The following is a 22,123-nucleotide window of genomic DNA, read 5'->3' as shown; positions in this document are numbered from 1 at the left end:
CCCACAAGATATTTTGGTTTTGTGATATTATTGGCAAGGGCTGAATATAGTCCTGATAATTTCTCAGTTCAATGAACAGGCAGAAGAGAGGAGAGGAGCCAAGGAGGCAAAAGGAACTAAGGTATTTCAGGAAACAGATACTTCTAAAAATACAGTCCCATGTGATGGAGTGAGTTGGTGACTGCATCACCCTTCTTCCTCCAAGCCTGAGATGGCTCCCGAACCTCAGGAGTGAGGGCTGCGATGTCTCTTGCCATCTGCCCAGTTTACCTACCTTTCTAGTTCTACCTGCATCTCTTCTTCCAGCACATGCCGTATATCAGCCACAGGGGACCCCACGCTGTCCATGAATGCTACAGAGAAGAGTGATGTTCCATTTGCCTTAGTCATCTGCGGTAAATATCTGCTCAATGAGGAGATGGATTTGCTGAATGTGCATGTGATAGGAAGCACAGTGTCTCCTGGGACTACTCAGTCCAGAACAATGCCATGTACCAGGAATTGCCTTTTGCTTTTTTATGTGCACATGTGTGTGTGCACACGTGTGCGCCCTCGTGGACATGTACAGGCGTGCGTGTACACACACACACACAAACGGGTCTTTCAAGGAACTGCCCGAAGAACCAACATGACACACACCAACATGGATTCCAACATCCGTCATCATTCAAAACTATTGTTTAACTAAAATCTCCAGCCCTTCTTTCAGAAGGACCTGGAAGGGCTTCTTTCAAGGGACAGGAAAAAATTAAGTCGATGTGTGTGTGGATGCCAACATATCCATGTGCATCTTGAAATATTCTGAAAGAATCTCATTTCAACCACATGCTTCTAGAGTCATATTTTCAAATTCCTTGAAGGGCCTGGGGAAACTGTGTTAAATTCCAATTCTGGATCTCCCATAAAAGTAGGCAAATGATGCCAGCAAAGGTTGAAGACAATCATGGTTTTGCAGCCAAGCTCTCTGTTCAGAATTCACATGCAAAGGACCGCCTGATCCCAATTAGCTCAAACTTGTTTTTGCTTTTCTCTGTTTGTCGCCTCCTGCCCACCTTCCAGGGACTCCTCGTTTTGGGTTATTTGTTCAGACTTCAACTCCAGACACACCACTGTGATTTCCTTTTTAATAAACACTATCCAGTGAGTAGCGGAAACCAATGAGAAGCACCTGCACTCTATTATAACTTCTCATTCCGCCCACGAGTGCCGAGCTGTGAATAAGTGAGAGCCCCACTAGTCTAAGAATAGTAACAGCGTTTTCCCATCAACAGAGCATCATCCAACTTCAGCTAACACGACGGACAAAGTACCCTGCTGCCCCATTGTTTCAAATGTGGGAGGAAGGACCCGAGGAGAGCCAAATGTCTGCTGTCTGCAGCCATGACTTAGGCACGGGTGGGCCGGGGGATGGTCCATTCCATGCTAGGAAACAGCAGAACATCCCTGAAATCTTAGGGATAGGGACAGTCCAGGAGCCAGAGTCAGAAGTTGTATTGGAAGGAACACGGGGGGTGGAGTCAGAAAACCCACACTCAGGCTCCATTTTATTAATAGAACAAGTATATGCTAAGTGTCCAAAAAATGTGTAGGCACTGTTCTAGAAGCTTAGGATACTAACAAAATCATCAAAGGCCCCTGCCCTCATGACACTTACAATCTAGCCACTCACTAGAGAGTGAGCAAGTTACCTAATTTCTTTTCTCTCTCTCTCTCTCTCCCCACCCCCCTTTTCTTTCTTTCAAGACAAGGTCTCTGTCTGATGCCCAGGCTGGAGTGTAGTGGCTTAATGATAGCCCTCTGAAGCCTCAACCTTCTGGACACAAGCAATCCTCCCGCCTCTCCCTACAGAGTAATTGGGACTAGAGGCATGTACCACTGCACCCAGTTAATTTTTTTGATTTTGATTTTTAGTAGAGACACAGCCATGTTATGTTGTCCAGGCTGGTCTCAAACTCCTGAGCTCAGGCAATCCTCCTGCCCAAGCCCCGCACAGCACTGAGATTACACGTGTGAGCCACTGTGTCTGGCCAAGTTACCTTATTTCTTTGGGCCTCTGTTCCCCTCCTGTGGAATGAGCTAAAACTATGCCTATGCCCCAGAATCTTGGAGCCTGGAATTAGCTAGTAGTAGCCATGCTGGTAATAACAATTCCCACTTTTTTGTTTGTCTATTTAACTTATTCCAAAGTATTTGTTATCTACAAAGGGAAGGATAACCCCACAGTGGAGAACCCAGAAGACGTCACATGAGCCAAGTGATCAAGATGGACATTTTCAGTAAGAATTACATGCCTATTGGAATCAACCTCAATGTCCACCAATGACAGATTAGATTTAAAAAAAAAAAAGGTCCATATACACAATGGAATACTATGCAGCCATAAAAAAGAATGTGATCATACCTTTTGCAAGAACATGGATGGAGCCGGAAGCCATTATCCTTAGCAAACTAACGCAGAAGGAGAAAATCAAATACTGCATGTTCTTACTTATAAGTGGAAGCTAAACAATGAGAACTCAGGGACACAAAGAAAGGAACAACAGACACCAGGGCCTGTCTGAGGGTGGAGGATGAGAGGAAAGTAAGGTTCAGAAAAATAACCATTGGGTATAGGCTTAGTACCTGGGTGATGAAACAATCTGTTTAACAAACCCTTGTGACATGAGGTTACCTATATGAGGTTACCTATACAACATACCTACATGAGGTTACCTATACAACACACCTACATGAGGTTACCTATATAACAAACCTGCCCATGTACGCCTGAACCCAAAATAAAAGTTAAAAAATAAGGAATCACACATCCAATTCGCATTTCCAGTAAGAACATACATGTACACTCATAATCCCTTGGTAAGATGCAATGAGAAGGAAATATCATTTTTGTACTATTCTTTTTAAAAAATGATTTAATTTTGGTAAAAATATATACAACATAAAATTTGTCACTTTAAATTTTTTTTTTTTTTTTTTTTTGAAATGGAGTCTCACTCTTTCACCCAGGCTGGAGTGCAGTAGCACGATCTCAGCTCATTGCAACCTCCGCCTCCTAGGCTCAAGTGATTCTCCTGCCTCAGCCTCCCAAGTAGCTGCGATTACAGGTGCATGCTGCCACGCCTGGCCAATTTTTCTATTTTTAGTAGAGATCGGTTTTACCATGTTGGCTAGGCTGGTCTCGAACTCCTGACCTCAAGTGATCCACCCGTCTCAGCTTCCCAAAGTACTGGGATTACAGGCGTGAGTCACTGCACACAGCTCATTTTAAGCATTTTTAAGGATACAATTCTGTAGAATTAATAACACCCATGATGTTGGTCAGCTACCACTTCAATTTTCAAAACTGTTTCATCACCTTAATAATAACCACCTTTGAACATGTATTTAGGTTGGATGTGCATGTTTTCAACCTCAGCGGAAGCTTGGGGTTGGATCACTGTGGGAGCTTCCTAACTGGAACCCCTGTTTCAGTCGTCACCACCTGTCCCCTGCCAATCTACTCAACACAGCAGCCAGAGTGATCCTTTTAAAGGACGAGTCTGCTCTGGTCAGTTCTCCATCTCTTAGCATGTATACTCTGGCCAAAAGCTAATTCTCTTTCCTTCATCTACACCCACTGTGTTGCAGCTAGCTTCCTTGCACGCCACGCTGGCTCTGACCTCAGGACCTTTGCACGTGCAGTTCCTTCTGCCTAGAATGGTCTGCCTCCAACATCCCTTCCTTCATGTCTCTGCTCCAAATGTCACCTTTTCCGAGAAGTCTTCCTCGTACAAGCTGTATCAAACAGCACACCTAATACTTCCTATGCTCCTCACTGCTTATTTTCCCATAGCCCTGATTAGCATCTGTGCCAAACGTCCTCAGATGACGTCTCAGCACCAAGACCAGCTAGCATCGCTTTGCTTGGGACCAAGGAGAGTTTCCCCTTTGCGAGAGTGTGTCATGTTCAGCTTCGCCAGTAGAGGGCGCTGCAAGGACACTGGCGCAGTCGGGTTCTGGGGCGATGCTTCCAGAAGGGCATCTCCCTGTGGGCGGCTCACTCCGCACCCCAGAGTGGGGCAGGTTCCCTGCACTCCACCCTGCAGGCTGATTTCCGAGATTTCCATGGGAAACACCTCCCATGGACTTCCTTCCCTGGCACCCCAAAGAGGGGCTTCCCAGGGAGTCCCACCTTCATGCGGGTTTTAGCGAGAACCTTTCTGCCATCCAATGGGCCATGGACCGGTCCAGATCTGTATTTCTAGATTCCTTCAAGCTTACCTTTTTTTTTTTTTTTTTTTTTTTTTTTTTTTTTGCTCTGTCATCCAGCCAGGAGTATAGCTCACTGCCACCTCCGTCTCCTGCGTTCAAGCGATTCCCCTGCCTCAGTCTCCCAAGTAGGTGAAACTACAGGCCACCACGCCTGGCTAAATTTTGTGTTTTTAGTAGAGACAGGGTTTCACCAGTGTTGGCCAAGTTGGTCTCAAACTCCTGACCTCAAGTGACGGTCCCGCCTTGGACTCCCAAAGTGCTGGGATTAGAGGCGTGAGCCATCATGCGCAGGCTACTCCTTTTTATTTATTTCACTTACTGTTTAGAGACAGGGTCTCACTCTGTCACCCAGGCTGTGGTATGGAGGTGAGATTATAGCTCACTGCAGCCTTAGCCTCCTGGGCTCAACAAATCCTCCTGCCTCAGCCTGCCAAGTAGCTGAGACCCCGACCCCACAACCTCCATCATTCTCACCCAGCTACTTTTCACTTTATTTTATTTTCTTGGAGAGACAGGGCCTCCCTACGTTGCCCAAGCTGACCTCGAACTCCTGGACTCAAGCCATCCCTCCACCTTGGGCTCCCAAAGTGCCGGGATTACTGACAGGCGTAAGCCACTGCGCTCTGCCTGATCCTTTACCCTTTGACCGCCGATACCCTGTGGTAGCTAACAATTCTTAATACTAAATATTCCCTGTTAAAATTATTTAGTTCCTGTCTCCTAACTGGATCCTGACTGATGGAGTAACAGATATGGTAGAACTAACTAACTAACTAAATAAATAAACGTGGGAGGTGGGTGGGAGGGGTTATATTTGTTAATTACCCATTTTATCTCCATCTGTCACAGAATGCAAGCGAGGACTTTGCTTTGTTTACCACAATGTCCCCAGCGGCTACAACATATGCTTGACGTGTTATAAGCACTGGATAGGAAGGAAGGAGGGGAAGCAGGGGACCGAGGAAGCCACTTTGTGAAAAAGAGAAAGGATGGATGGATGAATGGATGGAGGGACAGGTAGCATTACACAGGCTGTAACAGCACCTGGTATGTAGTAAGCACTCATGAAACACTCACCCATGAATCTCTTTGCAGCCCTTACATGATTTCCATTTAACCTTTCCACCCTTCCACCGATTATTTGGAATACCAAAATACCTCACTATAACATGCCAGAGCCTTAAAAAGACGGCCTTGTGGCCCCTGCACTTCCCGCCCCATGACTCTCTTGAAGAAAAATAACAACAAAATGAACAGAGGCTGAAAAAGGAAAGCATCTCTGAACCAAAACTTCTGGTGCTTGTTTTTAGTCTGATGATCAAAACAGAATGGAAACCGTCTGCCTCACCTACACCGTGACTCAGCGACAGTTTCCTGCTTACAAACAACGGCCGTGGCAGGTCCCACTCTCCTTTCTCTTTGATTGGAAAGCCCTTCAGGGTCAGTACCTCATTTCTGGTGTGAATATTCACTTTCTCATTCTACCAAAAGACCCACCAGCAAGCTGTGAAATGAGCATTTCACAAAAGCATAAAACACTCCTGATAATTAAAATGCTTGGCAATTAGAGTGACAAACTACACTCCAATCTACAGAGTTAATTTCACAACCTCTACAAATTATAAAGGAAACTATTTGGAAATTAAGAAGCTCTAAAGGATTTTTTTTTTTTTTTGAGATAAAGTCTCACTCTGTCGTTCAGGCTGGAGTACAGTGGCACAGTCTCCATCCACTGCAACCTCCACCTCCCAAGTTAAAGTGATTCTCCTGTCTCAGCCTCCTGAGTAGCTGGGATTACAGGTGTGCGCCACCACACCTGGCTAATTTTTGTATTTAGGGATGGGGTTTCACCATGTTGGCCAGGCTGCTCTTGAACTCCTGACCTCAGATGATCTGCCCACCTTGGCTTCCCAAAGCACTGCAATTTCAGGTGTGAGCCACTGCACCCAGCTGGGATTTTTTTTTTTTTTTTTAAACTCATCGATCACTTTTTGGCTTGCTTGAAATTGTACTCTCTTTCAATTTTTTTCTACTGTGCTTAGTTGCTTTGGAATCATACTGGCCGTATTTCTTTGCTTTTAAATGACCACCCCAACCCCCGCAAAAAAGTGACAAAATCTCAAATTCTACAATTTTCCAGTAAAACACATTACAAGAATATAATACAGCTAATGAAAGGGTACAGGGTATGTAATACCAACCTCCTCAATGTAAATAACAACTGCCTTTCAATTATTGTTTTCTTTTTACCTCACATTCTAAACAGTACTAGAAGACATGAGCACAGTCAAAACTCATGTGCTGGAAGATAATCATTAGCCAAAAGAAGGCAAAAATAGAACCAAAAAAGACATCTGAGTATCATAAATGGTTGTGACTTTCTCCAAAGGAGACACACAAATGGCCAGTAGGCATGAGAAGGTATGCTTAACGTCTTCGTTGGGGAAATGTGAATAAAAATTACAGAGACAGAACACGTCACACCTATTCTCATGGCTGTTTGTTTGCCTATTTTTTTGAGATAGAGTTTCACTCTTTGTTCCCCAGGCTGGAGTGCAGTGGCACAATCTCGGCTCACTGCAACCTCCACCTCCTGGGTTCAAGCGATTCTCCTGTCTCTGCCTCCTGAGTAGCTGGGATTACAGGCACCTGCCACCATGCTCAGCTAATTTGTGTGTGTGTGTCTTTGTGTTTTTAGTAGAGATAGGATTTCACCATGCTGGCCAGGATGGTCTCGATCTCTGGACCTTGTGATCCACCCACCTCGGCCTTCCAAAGTGCTGGGATTACAGGCGTGAACCACCATGCCCAGCCTCAGATGGCTATTTTTTTTTTTTTAAGTAAAATAAGTATTGGGTAGAATGTGGAGAAACCGGAATCCTCGTCCACTGCTGGTGTGAATGTAAAATCAAGGCGATTTGACAGTTTCTCAAAAGGTTAAGCATACAGCTACAAAATGACCTAGCAATTTCACTCCTAGGTCTATATCCAAAAGAACTGAAAGCAGAGATTTGAATAGATATTTGTAACATGTTCATAGGACTATTATTCATACACATGCGCGCACACACACAGAGACACCTCACACAGAAATATTACTCAGCTGTAAGAAAGAAATTTTGCACCAGGTGTGGTGGTGTAGTAATCTGAGCACTTTGGGAAGCCCGGGCGGGTGGGTCACCAGAGCACAGGAGCTCAACAACAGCCTGGGCATCATGGCAAAACCCTGTCTCTACTAAAAATCCAAAAACATACACAGCAAAATACAAATAGCCAGGCATGGCAGCATGCATCTCTAGCTACTTAGGAGGCTGAACTGGGAGGATCGCTGAAGCCCAGGAAGTCAAGGCTACAGGGAGCCATTATTGTGCCACTGCATTCCAGCCTGGGTGACAGAGAGACCCCCTGTCAAAAGCCAATGAGGGGAGGGGAGGGAAGAGGAGGGGGAGAGGAAGTAAGGAGAGGAAGAAAGAAAGAAATTTTGATACAGCTAGTGCTCGACTTATGACCACGATTGGTTCCGACAGACCGGTCGTAACACGATTTGGTTGTAAGTTGAGTAGGCTATATGTACAGTACTGTGAAGTGATGTTATAAAAATCTTTAAGTCATATTTTATCATAATTTTCTTTCATTATTGTTATATATCACAATTTTCTTTGTTCATTTTATGCCATTTGTATCATCTCTACACCATTTTGTTTCTTATTTTTACATTCGTCAGGTTTAAGTAAAACACTGCATTATGAGTACAACTGGTTTAATATTTGCAAAACATACAAAATTACAAAATACAGGTGCATACAAAAATACAAAATACAGGTGTAAAAAATACCATAGGAAACATTTTCCCAGTTGCAAAACATATCAAAATATATAAACATGTACGAAACATTTTATTTGCCGCTGGTGCTTGGCCGCAGATCGTTGTCGTCATCTGAGGCAGCAGTTGGGGTTACCGGAGTTGGTTTTTTCATAAACATGGTGAGCTTTGTCTGAATTGCATGTTTCTTTTTTTCTTCATAAATTTCACGATACGGACGAAACACATCGTGTGCCATCCGTTCAATCCTTGCAAATCGTTCGATGTTTGGGTCCATTGCTTCGAAATGTAGAAGAAGTTTATTGGGAGGGGTTTGGTGAAAAATATCCAAGACACAAAACACAAATTGCTGTACCGAGTCTGGGATAACAGTTGAAATGGTGCACGCGGAGATGGTAGTGCTGCCGGAAGCTGGTCCACACTGTCGTGCGCCCAGCTGGGCAACGTTTGCGCTGCCAGACGCGGAGCAGTCGTGGCTAGCGATTGTGGTCGTAAAGTCGAATTGTCGTAAGTTGCATAGGTCGTAAGTCGATCAATACCTGTATATGCTACAATATGGATTGGCCTTGAAAACATTATGCTAAATAAAATAAGGCGGACACACATACAAAGACAAAGGTTGTGACTCCACTTACCTGACGGACCTAAAATAGCCATTTCATAGATGCAGAAAGTAAGGTAGGGGTTACCGGGGACCACAAACCCGGGGAAGAGAGGAAGAGCAGCCATTTTTTAGTGGATACGATGAAAATGTTTTAGGTATAAGTAACGGTGATACAACACTGTGAACAGACTTAGTGACTATGAATTTTACACTTACAAATTAAAATGACAAATACCAAGTTGTATACATTTTGCCAAAATTTAAAAAGTAAAGGTCACAGAACCTGAGCATTGAAGTCTACAGAACAGCTTGATCAGCCCTTGTTCTGGACCCGTTCAGGCCCATTTTTCAAGCAAGTCTAACAAACTTCATTAACTGAATTCCTTGTCTTAAAAAATTTGGAGACAGCTAACTCGCAAGCCCTCTGTGTGTATGTGTGTATATATATATATATATATATATATATACATACAGAGACAAGGACACAAGTTCTTCCTCTGTCGCCCAGGCTGGAGTACAGTGGCACAATCACAGCTCACTGCAGCCTCAACCTCCTGCGCTCAAGCAATCCTCCTGCCTCAGCCTCCTGAATAGCTGGGATGACACACACGAGACACCACACAGGGATAATTTTTTTAAAGACATGGGGTCTTCCTGTGTTGCCCAGGCTAGTTTTGAACTCCTGGCCTCAAACAATTCCCTGACTTTGGCCTCCCAAAGTGCTGAGATTACAGGCACGCTACCATGCCTGGCCTCCTCTGCAGTTTTAATAAGGTTAATGATACCCAGGAGCAACAAAGAAGAGCAGGGCTTTCTGCCAGTGCTAGGTGATTCAAGTTTACCCAGTGGAATCCTTTTTTGAATAGCCCAGAAAAGGTCAAGGCATGTAGATTGTCTAATCTCCTGCCCCTGGCACATGAAATCTGATCCAGACAGCACCCATCCCACAAGCTACCAGGGGACAGTACGTGTGACCACCCCTCTGATCATAAAGCGTTCATTTCCTATGCCACTCCTTTGGAAATGCTCACGGCATCTGTGTGCCTGAGCTCCGTGAACCTTTTCTGTGCAGACCTGGGTCTCTCCAACTGGGTTTCCTGGATCTGGTCATACTTCCAATCACTGGAACCCCTGATCACCCTCACTCCTCACAACACTGGGCATGCAAGCCAGGTCAATTTCTACCTCCTCAATGCCTCTCCACCCACGCCGTCCTTTCTATTCCCAGGGCAGGACAGAAATAGGGGGCAGAGTTCTCTGACAGAGGTTGTGATTTTAGCCTGTTTTCTCTCCACGCCAGTCCCTCCTTTGCACAATTGCCAGAGTGAACATGCTGAAGCTCACCTTTGCTGTGATCCAATTTTTTTTTTTCTGAGACTGAGTTTCACTCTGTTGCCCAAGCTGGAGTGCAGTGGCGCAATTTCGGCTCACTGCAACCTCTGCCTCCTGGATTCAAGCAATTCTCCTGCCTCGACCTCTGAGTAGCTGGAATTACAGGCACCCACCACCATGCGCAGCTAATTTTTCTATTTTTAGTAGAGGTGGGTTTTCACCATGTTGGCCAGGCTGGTCTCAAACTCCTAACCTCAGGTGATCCACCCGCCTCGGCCCCCCAAAGTTATGGGATTACAGGTATGAGCCCCACCGCATCTGGTCCCAAATTTTCCCAGAGACATTTCAGGGCCTCTTATCTGCTTCCTGAAGTCAGAGCGCAGCCCTGACCCTGGTGTTCAAAGCCCTCAACCAGAAGGTCTCAGCATTGTTCCTAAGCCGATCCTCTACTGGGATCTTCTGGTTCCTGACACTTCCTGGCCTTTCCGCCTTTGCTCATGCTGGATCCTTTGCCAGGGTTGCCTTTGTTCCCACATGTCCCATCCCAAATCCCGCCTGGCACTGTGATCTGCAGCGTCCTTCAAGGCCCATCACCCACCACTCCCTGCACAGCTGCCATCCATCCTCTCCAGGCACTCGTTTCTGAGATTCTGAGACTTCCTCTCCTCTATCCTGTTGGGTAGGGATTTGGGTTCTTGTCCTGTTCCTTCCTGCATCCCTTAACCATATCTTAAGTTTTCTGAGAGCTCAGGGAATATTGCAGGCAGGTGTGTATACCCTAAAGGCACAATGCAGACAATTCAACTCTTGCATATTTAAACATTCTTTTAAAAAAGAGCAACTGTTAGATCTGTAGTAAACTCAGTAAACCTTTGCTGTGAGCAACAACAGCAAATGAGATGAGGCCAAGGTGAGCTGTTTAGCACATTCCAGACACTGTGTTACAAACTTTCCAGACATTACCACATTGAATCTTCACAGCCTTAGGAAGCAGGTACTAGAAGTGCACCCATTTTGCAGAAGAGGAAACTGAGGCTTAGACAGCCACAAGACACTTGTCCAAGGTTATCATAGGCAACGCTGGAAAGCTAGGAATCAAAACTTAGCAGCATGGCTTCCAAACTCAGCCTGTGCACTGCACACGTGAGCGAAGCAGATGAGGGCCACAGAAGAAATGTCAGCACAAGAGGCAGAAAGAAGAGGACATAGTTTCTAAACAAACAGGTCACTGGTTTGGATGAAAACTTGATCTTACAAACCCATTCCCAGAAGAGGCCCCTCCCTACCGTAATAATTTCCCGTCCAACAAGAGAACAGAGTGCCTCCAAGTGGGCCTGGAGGAGGAGGCCTCCTGCATCAAGCTCACAGGGTATTAGGACTTATCAGGTTCTGCAGTGCTGACCGGAAGGCAACGCTCGCTGGACTGGGTGGCAGTCTCCTCCCCACGGAGAAATTCTTTCTGGCAGGAAGACAGAGCTGTTTAACTGCATTTCAAAAGAGGGTAGAGCAGGAAGACTGAAAACAATATGGCACCCCGTAAACTGCTGAGTACAGGAGAAACACAGAGTCTCTGCAGCAAAGAGGGTGACACGATTTTTATCCTGGAGCACCAGCTGATCCTACTCAGATCAACACTTCTGGATCTCTCAGAGCAAATATTTCACATATCCTACCCAGCTGGTGCCACTCCAAGCACGATCTGGGCAGAGGCCCAACATGTATCCCAGCCCATAATGGATGGGAGGCCGTGAGCAAGAGGGACTTCTCCAACTCAAGGGTCACAAAGGAAAAAGAAGAGGGTCTTGGGGTGCTGGGGTCTACACGATCGCATACAGACTCCCCAAAACCTCTGCAGGGCAATTAGAAAGAGAAGAGCCAACTCCATGATGCTAACAATTATGCTTCAGCAAGGTCTTAAGTGAATGTCGGAGAAGTGAAGTCAGCATCACGTGTGTGAAAAGAGGAATCAAATGGAATTGAGACAAAATGCATGAATACCAAAAAACAACTGTGTGGAACAAGTATGTAACGGGTATCTAATATGTTCAGGGCACTGTGCTACGCTGGGCATACAATGGTGACCAGAACAGATTTTGCTTCAATGACAGCAACTCAGTAGGAAAAATTGCCTTAGGAATCAAAGAGCCTGAGTTTGAGAGATTTGGATCAGAGTTTCATACTCTATGTAAAAAGTTGCGTTTGTGTTTCTCTCTCCCCAAAACTCTCTCTCCCCCAAAGAGTCAATGCCTCTTTGGACTATAAATTCCTTGAGGTCAGAAGATGTGACCAGGCCACTGCCTGGTACATCACAGCCTTAGGAAGCTGGTGCTAGAATTGCACCCATTTTCCAGACAAGGAAACAGAGGCTTGGAGAGCCACAAGCAACTTGTCCAAGGTTATCACAGGTAATGATGGAAAGCCAGGAATCAAAACTTAGCAGCATGGCTTCCAAACCCAGCCTGTGCACACAGGCTGTGCAGAGCAGGTATTCCATGAATACTGGATGAACAGAAACAAGTAAATGCTAAAATAAACACGTGAGGGTCAAAGAGGAAATCACATGGGAAACTGGAACATATTTTGAATTAATGAGAATGAAAACACAACATACCGAAATTGGCAGGACGCAGGTAAAACAGTACATAGAAGGAAATGTATTGCTTTGTAATAAACAGGAATCATGTCATATGCCAATTGCTTGAACAATAGTTTTCTGGCTCTTGACTGTGATGCTGTCAATATTTCAGCTTCTTATCTCCGGAGCCTAGAATAGTGCTCTGGCACAGAGTAGGTGCTCAGGAAATACCTGGTTTATTGCAATAAGACTATTCCAGGGTAAGTCCCAGAGTTGTATCAGTTACACCTCTGCACTTGCATAGCTACTGCTCATCTGGTCCCCACTGCCAGGAAAACCTTTGCCAGTCTTCTGTTGCTATTGCTGTTTGTTGTTCTGTTCTCAGCCTTCAGTAATCACTAACATTTACTGAGCTGGGTATTAACCACTGTGAGTCGTTCACAGTATGGCTGCATTTAATATGTGTAACAAGTAGGTGCTATTATGATTCCCCATATTACAGATGTAGAAGCTGAGGCCAGAGAGATTAAGTCACTTGCCCCATAACACACAGCTGGGATGTAGTAGAATTTGGACTTGAAACCAACAGTGCAAATTCAGAGCCGCTGTTCTCAGCCACAGTGGATTCCGGTCTCCAACTTAGCTTAGGAATAAGCTCCAACAGGCATTCTCCCTGGGCAGCACCCCTCCTCTGTGCCCTTGAGCAGCCTGTGGCCACTGTTAGTGCTGTGTTACCTCGACTCATGACAGCAGTGTGCTGCCCTATGCTCTGGGTTTTGCATTACAGGGGCTGGGTCTTACTGTCCTTGCAGCTTTACCACAGGCTGAGCACACAGGGAAGGCTCACTTCATGTCTATTTAACTCAGCGGGAGGTGGGGGCAGTGAGCAGTTCCCCTTCTAAACTGCCCAGGAGTCACCAAGATACTTTGGTTAAAATTTGAAATCAGCAGGCCTGGGGTCAGTCAGGCCAGAGATTCTGCATCTCCAGCAAGCTCCTAGCAGATACAGAAGCTGCTGGTTCATGGACCAGGCTTTGAGTAGCAAGCAGGGGGATGAAAGGACACGGTCTTAAGACAGGGCTGATTGTAGGTTCTGGGCTGAGGAAGCTCCTGGGTCTGTGATTGTGGTCAAATCAATTCACCACTTTTGGCCTTCATTTCTTAATCCATACAATGGGAACGATTACACATATCTCACAGGATTACTGGAAGCAATTAAATCAGAGACCCTCAGTGGGTCAGCACAGAGTTCACACCAAACAGGAGGAATATTTTTTTCAATCTAAGAAATTTTCTTCATATTTACTTGTTGATTCATCTTCATTGTGTAGTTTCTCAAACATTTCCTAGGGGGTCTTTTGTCTTATGTATATAATTGATCCCCTTACACACACACACACACACACACACACACACACACACACACACACACACGAAGATAAAGCACGAATGAACTAAGTTAGCACGAATGAACTAAGTTAGCACGAATGAACTATTTTTAAGTTAGTCTATGTTGGATCGGCTTTATTGCATGATTTCTCACCTAAATGTGTTGACAATTATCTTTCTCCTCACACCAAGGGGTTAATACCTAAATCCAAAAAAGAATGTGGGATTTTGAAGATGACCTTGTAGTGCCACAAATGAGAGCTTCAAAAGCCAAGGAGGCAATCGACGTTTCTTGTGAGACTCAACCGGGTGGTCCAGATGTCACAAAGAACCCAAATGTGTCAGACGTTCCCAACAAACCAGTCTCCTCTAGACCAGCGAGGGTACTGAGGTCAAGAACTGTGACCCCACCGCAAACCACAGGGAAACTATCAGGGTAGCTGACTAGAGAAAAAAGCGACAGGTCAACCACAGATTTCAGCCAACACAAATTTCTCCCCATGACAATGGTGTATTTGCTGGTCTGGGAGCCGAGAGGGCATTGAACAAGTAAACAAGACCAAATGAAAATGTAAATGCTAAAGAGTTCTCCCTGAAAACCCATCGTGTCTTTAAAATTTGTGGGCATATGGGCCAAGAAAATCCAAACAGATTAATAAAGACAAACACATCCAACTTCATGGAGGCTGCTCTTTCTGAACTGTTGTGCTTATGGTCTACTACCAACCCAGTCCAGGAAACACGAGCCCATTAACCACTTTTGGAAGAAAAAGGAAACGCAATAGTTGCCATAAGAACAAAACAAGAAACCACTGCACTCTGTCGTTAGCCTGTGATACGGTTTGGCTGTGTCCCCACCCAAATCGCATCTTGAATCGTAGCTCCCGTAATTCCCACATGTTATAGGAGGGGCCTGCTGGGAGATAACTGAAGTACAGAGTGAGTCTCTCCTGTGCTATGCTCGTCATAGTAAATAACTCTCAGGAGATCTGATGGTTTTATAAAGGGGAGTTCCCTGCACAAGCTTTCTTCTCTTGTCTGCCACCATGTAAGATGTGCCTTTCCCCTTCCATTATGATTGTGAGGCCTCCCTAGCCATGTGGAACTGTGAGTTTATTAAACCTCTTTTGTAAATTGCACAGTCTTGGGTATGTCTTTACCAGCAGCGTGAAAACAGACTAATGCAGCCTGTAATGCTCTCCAAGCAGGAGAGGTATCCTGCCTCCAAGAGTCTCATGTCCCACTGCAGACTTGTTCCCTGAAACTAGGAGCTTGAGGGAAGCCATCCGATGCTAACTCTCGGACTTGGCTGTGAGCTCCAGAGACAAGGACAAGTACCTGTTCTTGGCAGGGAGACACAGATGCAAAAGCCCCAGTGCATTGTGGGCATCCTCTCCTGACTATGTGACTGGGAATATGCATGAGCCTGAGGAGTATGTTGGGCCCAATAATGTTCCTTGCAAAGGTGTCTAAGTCCTCTAATCCCACCTATGAATATGTCAGCTTGCATAATAAAATCAACTGCAAATGTGATTAAGGATCTCGATATGGTGAATTATCCTGTGACTGGGTTTGGCTGTGTCTGCATCCAAATCTTACCTTGAATTGTGGCTCCTGTCATTCCCACACATTGTTGGGGGGACCCTGGTGGGAGATAATTGAATCACAGGAGTGATTTATCCCATACTGTTCTCGTGGTAGTGAGTCAGTCTCATGAGATCTGATGGTTTTATAAGGTGAAACGCCTTCACGTGGCTCCCACTCTCTCTTGCCTGCTGCCATGTGAGACGTGCCTTTTGCCTTCCACCATGATTGTGAGGCCTCCCCAACCATGTGGAACTGTTGAGTCCATTAAATCTGTTTTTCTTTATAAATTACCCAATCTTGGGTATATCTTTATCAGCAGTGTGAAAACTGACGAATACATCCGGGATTAGCCTCGTGGGATTAATGCAATTAAAAGGGTTATTGTAAGGGGGAAGCAAGAGGGCCAGAGTCACAATAAAAAGAAGTGACGGTGAAAACAGAGATTGGAGTGCTATGGCCATGAGCTGAAAAACACCAGGAGCCTCTAGAAACTGGAAGATGCTTGAAATGGATTCTCCCCTAAAGACTACAGGAGAAACCAGACCTGCCAACATTTTGATTTTCACTCCGTAAAACTCACTCTGGAGTGAAACCTTCAGAACTATAAGAGAACACATCTGTAGTGTCTTAAGCCTCTGCATGTGTGTTAAGTTGTTACAGCAGCCATAGGAACCCACTGCAGGGAGCATACAGTCTCCCATTCAAATTCCAGCCCTGCTTCTTCCAAATAGATACTTGTAGGCACACAGCTTCCCAACCCTGGGTTTCCATTTCTCATCCACAGAATGAGAATTCATTAGGGGGCTACTTGTAAGGATTCAATGAGAATGTGGGTTTGTGCCTGAAACATTCGCAGGCTCACCCACTGCTCCTGGATGACACTGTAAGTCAAGAGGCTTGAAGGGCAGATAGCACCAAAATCCTCACTGGCTTAGTTTAACACAACAGGCTCTACCTTCAGGAGCAGTGAGAGAAGAACAGAGACAGGGAAGAATCGAAAAAGAAACAGAAGAATATTTTCTGTGCTCTGCCTGGCTCTTTATGGCAGTCAGAGCACACTTAGGAATTCATTTCTCACCAAGCATGGCACCCTGTTATTTCCCTGCCAATGCCTGCCTTCAAGACATCTTGGCATTCAGGTGAAATGGGTTCCCAGTTGATTAACCTGTTCTAACACTTCTCCATGTAATCTTCCCTTAGTCACTACCAAGCATCACACATGACCACACTGAAAAAAATTGCACAGATCAGCCAGGAATCCCCAGTTGGCAACCAAATACAATCTGTAACATCTTAAATCAAAAGTGGAAACATATTAATCTACAAAAATAGAATGGCAATTTCCAGGTTCCTGCAAGACATCAGGAACTTGGGATTAAACACACCTAAAATATGCCCTGGGTTTTGTCTGTGAAGGTTTTTTTTTTTTCCTTTCTTTTTACTCAAAAGAAAATGCTGGCTTGGGAAGAAGATTCTCTTCCAAATCCTGAGCACAAAATCTTCAAACAGTTAGTGATACAAATGTGGCAATTGAGATACACCCTCATTATAGCAAATGCCAATGTCTTATATACATCACTGCCCGTGACCTTCTCACCAACCCAGTGAGTATATATTTTTATCTCCATTTACCAATGGGCTCTGAGAGGTCAATCAAGAATCACACAGGGAGAAAAGGGGATAGGATCGGAACCAAAGCCAGGGCTCTCAACCGCCATCCTGCAGAACGGGAAGGACAAGCTAAGGGGAAACCACCCACAGTTGATAGGTTCTGCCATGCAGAGGTAGTGCTTAGAATCGTATTGACAAATACAGGATAGTGGCATTACAAAGGGAAACTCACTTGGGGAAAGCCTGCTTCTAATCTGAGGGAATAAACATGCCCAACCAATCTGCAGATGATTGAGGTGGCTCCTGGGCCCTGCATTAAATAATTTCAGGAAGATAGTTACTATTCCTTTTGTCTTGCCCAATTAATCTAACTGGAAAAGATCTTGCTTTGGTTTTGTGCAAGTGGATAATCTTCCATTTGCCTGCAGAGAGCACAGATATTGGTCTTAGAGTATTCTCTGGTAATAATGGCTACTCGGAATTAATATAGTTCTATTTCCACTGTATATAGGTTTATCTTCATCTATATTTGGCAAATCATATTGATCTTCCCTTTATGAAGGAAATAGAACGTTTCCTTTTAAAACAAAGTTAATGGATGTTTGAAATGATTTAAAGAAAAATTTCAACGTTAATTAAATCTTCAATATTTTAAATATTAATTCAATAATAACAGGGGCACATTGAGAGGGTGGGGAAAGACTGAAGTTTGAAAAAGAGCATCTTGACTCACCTGACAGAAGGTCAGTGTGGTGGAATCAATGTGTCCCCCCCGCCCCCGCAAACTCATGTTTTGATACCCTTACCTCCAAGGTGATAGTATCAGGAGGTGGAGCCTGTGGGACGAAATTAGGTCATGAGGGTGGAGGCTTCACGAATGGGATTAGTGCCCTTGTAAGAAAAGGCTTAAGAGAGATAATCTCTCCGTCTTCCATCGAAGGACATAGCAGGAAGGTGGCTGTCTGTAAACCAGGAAGAGCCCTCACCAAGAGCTTCCCTATGGACTGGCTGTCTGATCTCAGACTTCTAGCCTGTAGAATTGTGAAAAATAAGTATTTGCTATTTAAGTCACCCAGTCTGCGGTACTTTTGTTAACAGCAGCCGGAACTAAGTCAGTCTCCACACAGGACTGATGGTCATGAAGTTACCTCTGCTTTCTTTTGGCAACACAGATGTCATCATACAAAATGTTCCCAGGGCGGCTGCAGGGACTGTTGTGCACACTTGTCATCCACAGGGTATGTGCTAACCATGCCTCTAGCTAGCACCTTCTGTCTTCACAGCTACCTTCAGGCCTCACAGTAAGGACAATTCAGAATCATCAAGGCTGCAGAATGCACTCTGTTCGGGAAGGCAGGGAAGTAGGTGGTGTATTTCAGAAAGATATATATAAATACATATCTTGTAAGAGCATCCTGACTGATTTGACAGAATGTCAGTGCGATGGAATCAATATGTCCCTCCAAACTCGTATTTTGAAACACTAATCTCCAAGGTGATAGGATTAGGAGGTGGAGCCTTTGGGAGGTGATTAAGTCATGAGGGTGGAGTCTTCATGAATGAGACTGGTGGCCTCACTAGAAGAGGCTTAAGAAAGTGGCTCAAGCCTGTAATCCCAGCACTTTGGGAGGCCGAGACGGGTGGATCACGAGGTTAAGAGATCGAGACCATCCTGGTCAACATGGTGAAACCCCATCTCTACTAAAAATACAAAACATTAGCTGGGCATGGTGGCGTGTGCCTGTAATCCCAGCTACTCAGGAGGCTGAGGCAGGAGAATTGCCTGAACCCAGGAGGCGGAGGTTGCGGTGAGCCGAGATCGCGCCATTGCACTCCAGCCTGGGAAAAATGGTAAACCCCGCCTCGGAGGAAAAAAAAAAAAAAAAAAAAAGAAAGATGATCTCGGCAGGGCACAGTTGCTCCCACCTGTAATCCCAACACTTTGGGACGCCGAGGCGGGAGGGTTACAAGTTTAGGAGATAAAGACTAACCTGGTCAGCAGGGTGAAACCCCGTCTCTACTAAAAATACAAAAATTAGTTGGGTATTATAGCACATGCCTGTAGTCCCAGCTACCCAGAAGGCTGAGACAGGAGAATTGCTTGAACCTGGGAGGTGGAGGTTACAGTGAGCCAAGATCACACCACTGCACTCCAGCCTGGCGACAGAGCAAGATTCCATCTCAAGAAAAGAAAAAAGAAAGATGATCTCTCCCTCTGCCATATAAGGACATAGCAGGAAGATGGCTGTGTGTAAACTAGAAAGATGATTTATAGGAAAATATATTTATATAAATAAATAAAACTGTATTTATATATGTCTTTCAAAATACACCACCTACTTTAACATGGCACTTTTAGAAGAATTAACTGGGTTAAATGGTTAAACTCCAACTACCTGTTAAATTTAGCAGTGTCAACAAGCTTGAGCAGCCAGGGTCCCAAATGGTATTTGTCAGGCAAACACATCACACCACAAACTGAGGAGGCAAGAGGTACAGAAGCAACAGAGCACAGCTCCCTCTAAATGGTAGTTATGGTGCAGTGCTCCGGTAGGTGGTAAGAAAGTAACAATTAACTTGTTTCCTTACCTAGTGCTGAATAGTCAATCGTTTAGACTCTCAGTGGGCAGCTAAAGATTAATTTTTCCAATTGTACTAGTCATCCATTGTTGTGTAATAAATTATCCCAAAACCAAGTGGGTTGAAATAATAATAAATGTTTATTATCTCATACAAGAACTTCCATGGGTCAGAAACTTGGGATCGGTCTAGCTTGGTGATTCTGGATAAGGGTCTCAAATAAGTCAAGATTGCAGCACAGGCTACAGATACCTGAAGGCTTAACTCGGGCTGCAGAATCAACTTCAAAGGTGGTTCACTCGCATGGCTGTTGGCAGGAGACTCAGTTCTTCTGCATGAGGACACTTGATTATCCTCCCAACATGGCAGCGGGCTTTTCCTAGAGTGTGTGATCCACACAAGTAAAGCAGAAGCCTCAACATCTTTTATGGCCTTGCTTTCTAAGTCACATACTCTGATGTTTGCAATATCCTGTCAATTACACAGGTCAATAGTATTCAGTGTCAGAGGAAGACTACAGCAAGACATGGCTACCAAGAATGGAGAATTAACCAGAGCCACCTTCCCAGCTTATGTTTGATTCTTTGTCCACAACCTTAAAGTAGTTGCTTAACTGTAGTTTTATGGAAGAATGAATGAACAAACAGGGTGAAACTAAGAAGTGTAAAAATACTAAAATTTACCCAATCAGTACAAAGGGTCAATAACCGATGAAAGTCTCACAGGAATGTTAATAAAGCATTCTCAGAAACTAAAAATAATTCCTTCTCCCCAATTTTCTCTTGTGTTTTTCAGTCTGTTTTGGCTGAAGTCCATCTCCTCATATGTAAGGTAAACTACTGTTTAATGAATATTTTTTTTAGAATCCCAGACTGAGGCAGCTTCAGAGCCTTCTGAATAATGCTTAACAGTCCTCTGGAGTTCTGTACTTTTTCAACTGCCTTCACTCTGGCTCCCAAAGCTGCTCATTTTATTGATTTTTTTGTTTGTTTGTTTCAAATCCACATTAGATAAACCCAGTTTTGAGAATGAACAAAACTGTCTGCAAACATGACATCTACTTTTGCCACTTCAAGCAATAGGGCCAGCCGGAGAGGGAGAAAAAGCGCACGTGTAAAAGATCCCTTTTAGCCAGAGCAAGGCACACTAGAAATTCAAGTCTCCAGGATCCCTGTTCCTACTGTATGTACTCTCTCTTCCTTTCCATCATTCTTCCCTTTTTCAGATAAAAGGCTGAAAATGGGGTGAGTTCGGAGCCTTCTCATGCCTCCGAGTTCATGCACGAGGCCTTCTCTCAAAGACACTTTGTCATGCAGTTAAATAACCACCATTTATTCCAGGCCTCTGATGTGCCAGAAAACTGTTTGCTCGGTGTGTGTTCGTCTCATCATTTAATCCTGAAAACAATCCCTATGAAGTTACAGTAATTATTGATATGATTGGTACACAGAGGAGGAGAAAAACCTGGGGTGGCCACTTGTAGACTCAAAGCTATTAAGTGGTGAAAGTGGGACAGGAAACAGGTATGTTTGGATAATTATCGCCCGTGCCCCTTTTCAGGAATAATACTCAGCATATTTAATAGCTGGCACTGACCAATCTGAATGGTATTTGTCATATGTCCCTGCTGCAGGGTCCTGAGGCTTCCTCTCCCCCAACCAAGGCAGGTAATAGTCCTCCAGGTGATGAATCACCCATGAATCCCAGTGGGGATGGGGCACTTGAAAGGCTCTGGGCAGGGCTATTTACTAAACGATGTAGAATTATTTGATGTTGTAACAACAGGCTACAAGCACTCCAGTGGATACTGACTGAAGGACATCTTTGCTCTTTCCCCATCATCATGCAGCCTTAAATCAATCAATATGTCAAGGCTCCACCACCCCAACATATAAGATCATAGTCCAAGGGAACGGCAACAAGGCCTGCTTTACCCAGACCCAGAGCCCTGGGCCACACACTGCGTTCTCTATTACCTTCTCCAAACGTGTAAGATGTTCTCCAAATCCTAGAATTAAATCCTTCAAGGTGGGGGTCTCCTTTTTCTGGTGTATTCTTTTTGGTAAAATCTTTTTTTTTCTTTTTACTTTCAGTTCTGGGATACATGTGCAGAACGTGCAGGTTTGTTACATAGGTATACATGTGCCATGGTGGTTTGCTACACCTATCAACCTGTCATCTAAGTTTTAAGCCCGGCATGCATTAGCTGTTTGTCCTAATGCTCTCCCTCCCCTTGACTCCCACCCCCGAACAGGCCCTGGTGTGTGATGTTCCCCTCCCTGTGTCCATGTGTTCTCATTGTTCAACTCCTGTGTATTCTTTAATAGCATAAATGGTTGGCTGTTGGTGGACAGCATTATCTTCCCTGGGC

At 44.6% G+C, this 22,123-nt stretch overlaps 1 protein-coding gene and 1 long non-coding RNA gene across 2 annotated transcripts in view; one reads left to right on the top strand and one right to left on the bottom strand.

Moving 5' to 3' along the window:
* Positions 1–22,123, bottom strand: part of WWOX (WW domain containing oxidoreductase) — a 1,135,448-nt gene that overhangs the window by 444,148 nt on the left and 669,177 nt on the right. The gene's annotated exons all lie outside the window — the stretch shown is intronic.
* LOC116555355 lies at positions 2,583–2,773 on the top strand. Its single transcript, XR_004270495.1, has 2 exons — positions 2,583–2,666; positions 2,735–2,773. It is a non-coding gene; the product is annotated as an uncharacterized LOC116555355 (long non-coding RNA).

The sequence above is a fragment of the Sapajus apella genome, unplaced genomic scaffold, assembly GCF_009761245.1.
Source record: "Sapajus apella isolate SASKATOON/1434 unplaced genomic scaffold, GSC_monkey_1.0 scaffold15, whole genome shotgun sequence".
NCBI lineage: Eukaryota > Metazoa > Chordata > Mammalia > Primates > Cebidae > Sapajus > Sapajus apella.
Note: the sequence above shows the minus strand (reverse complement) of the source record. Positions and strands in the feature narration are given on the sequence as shown.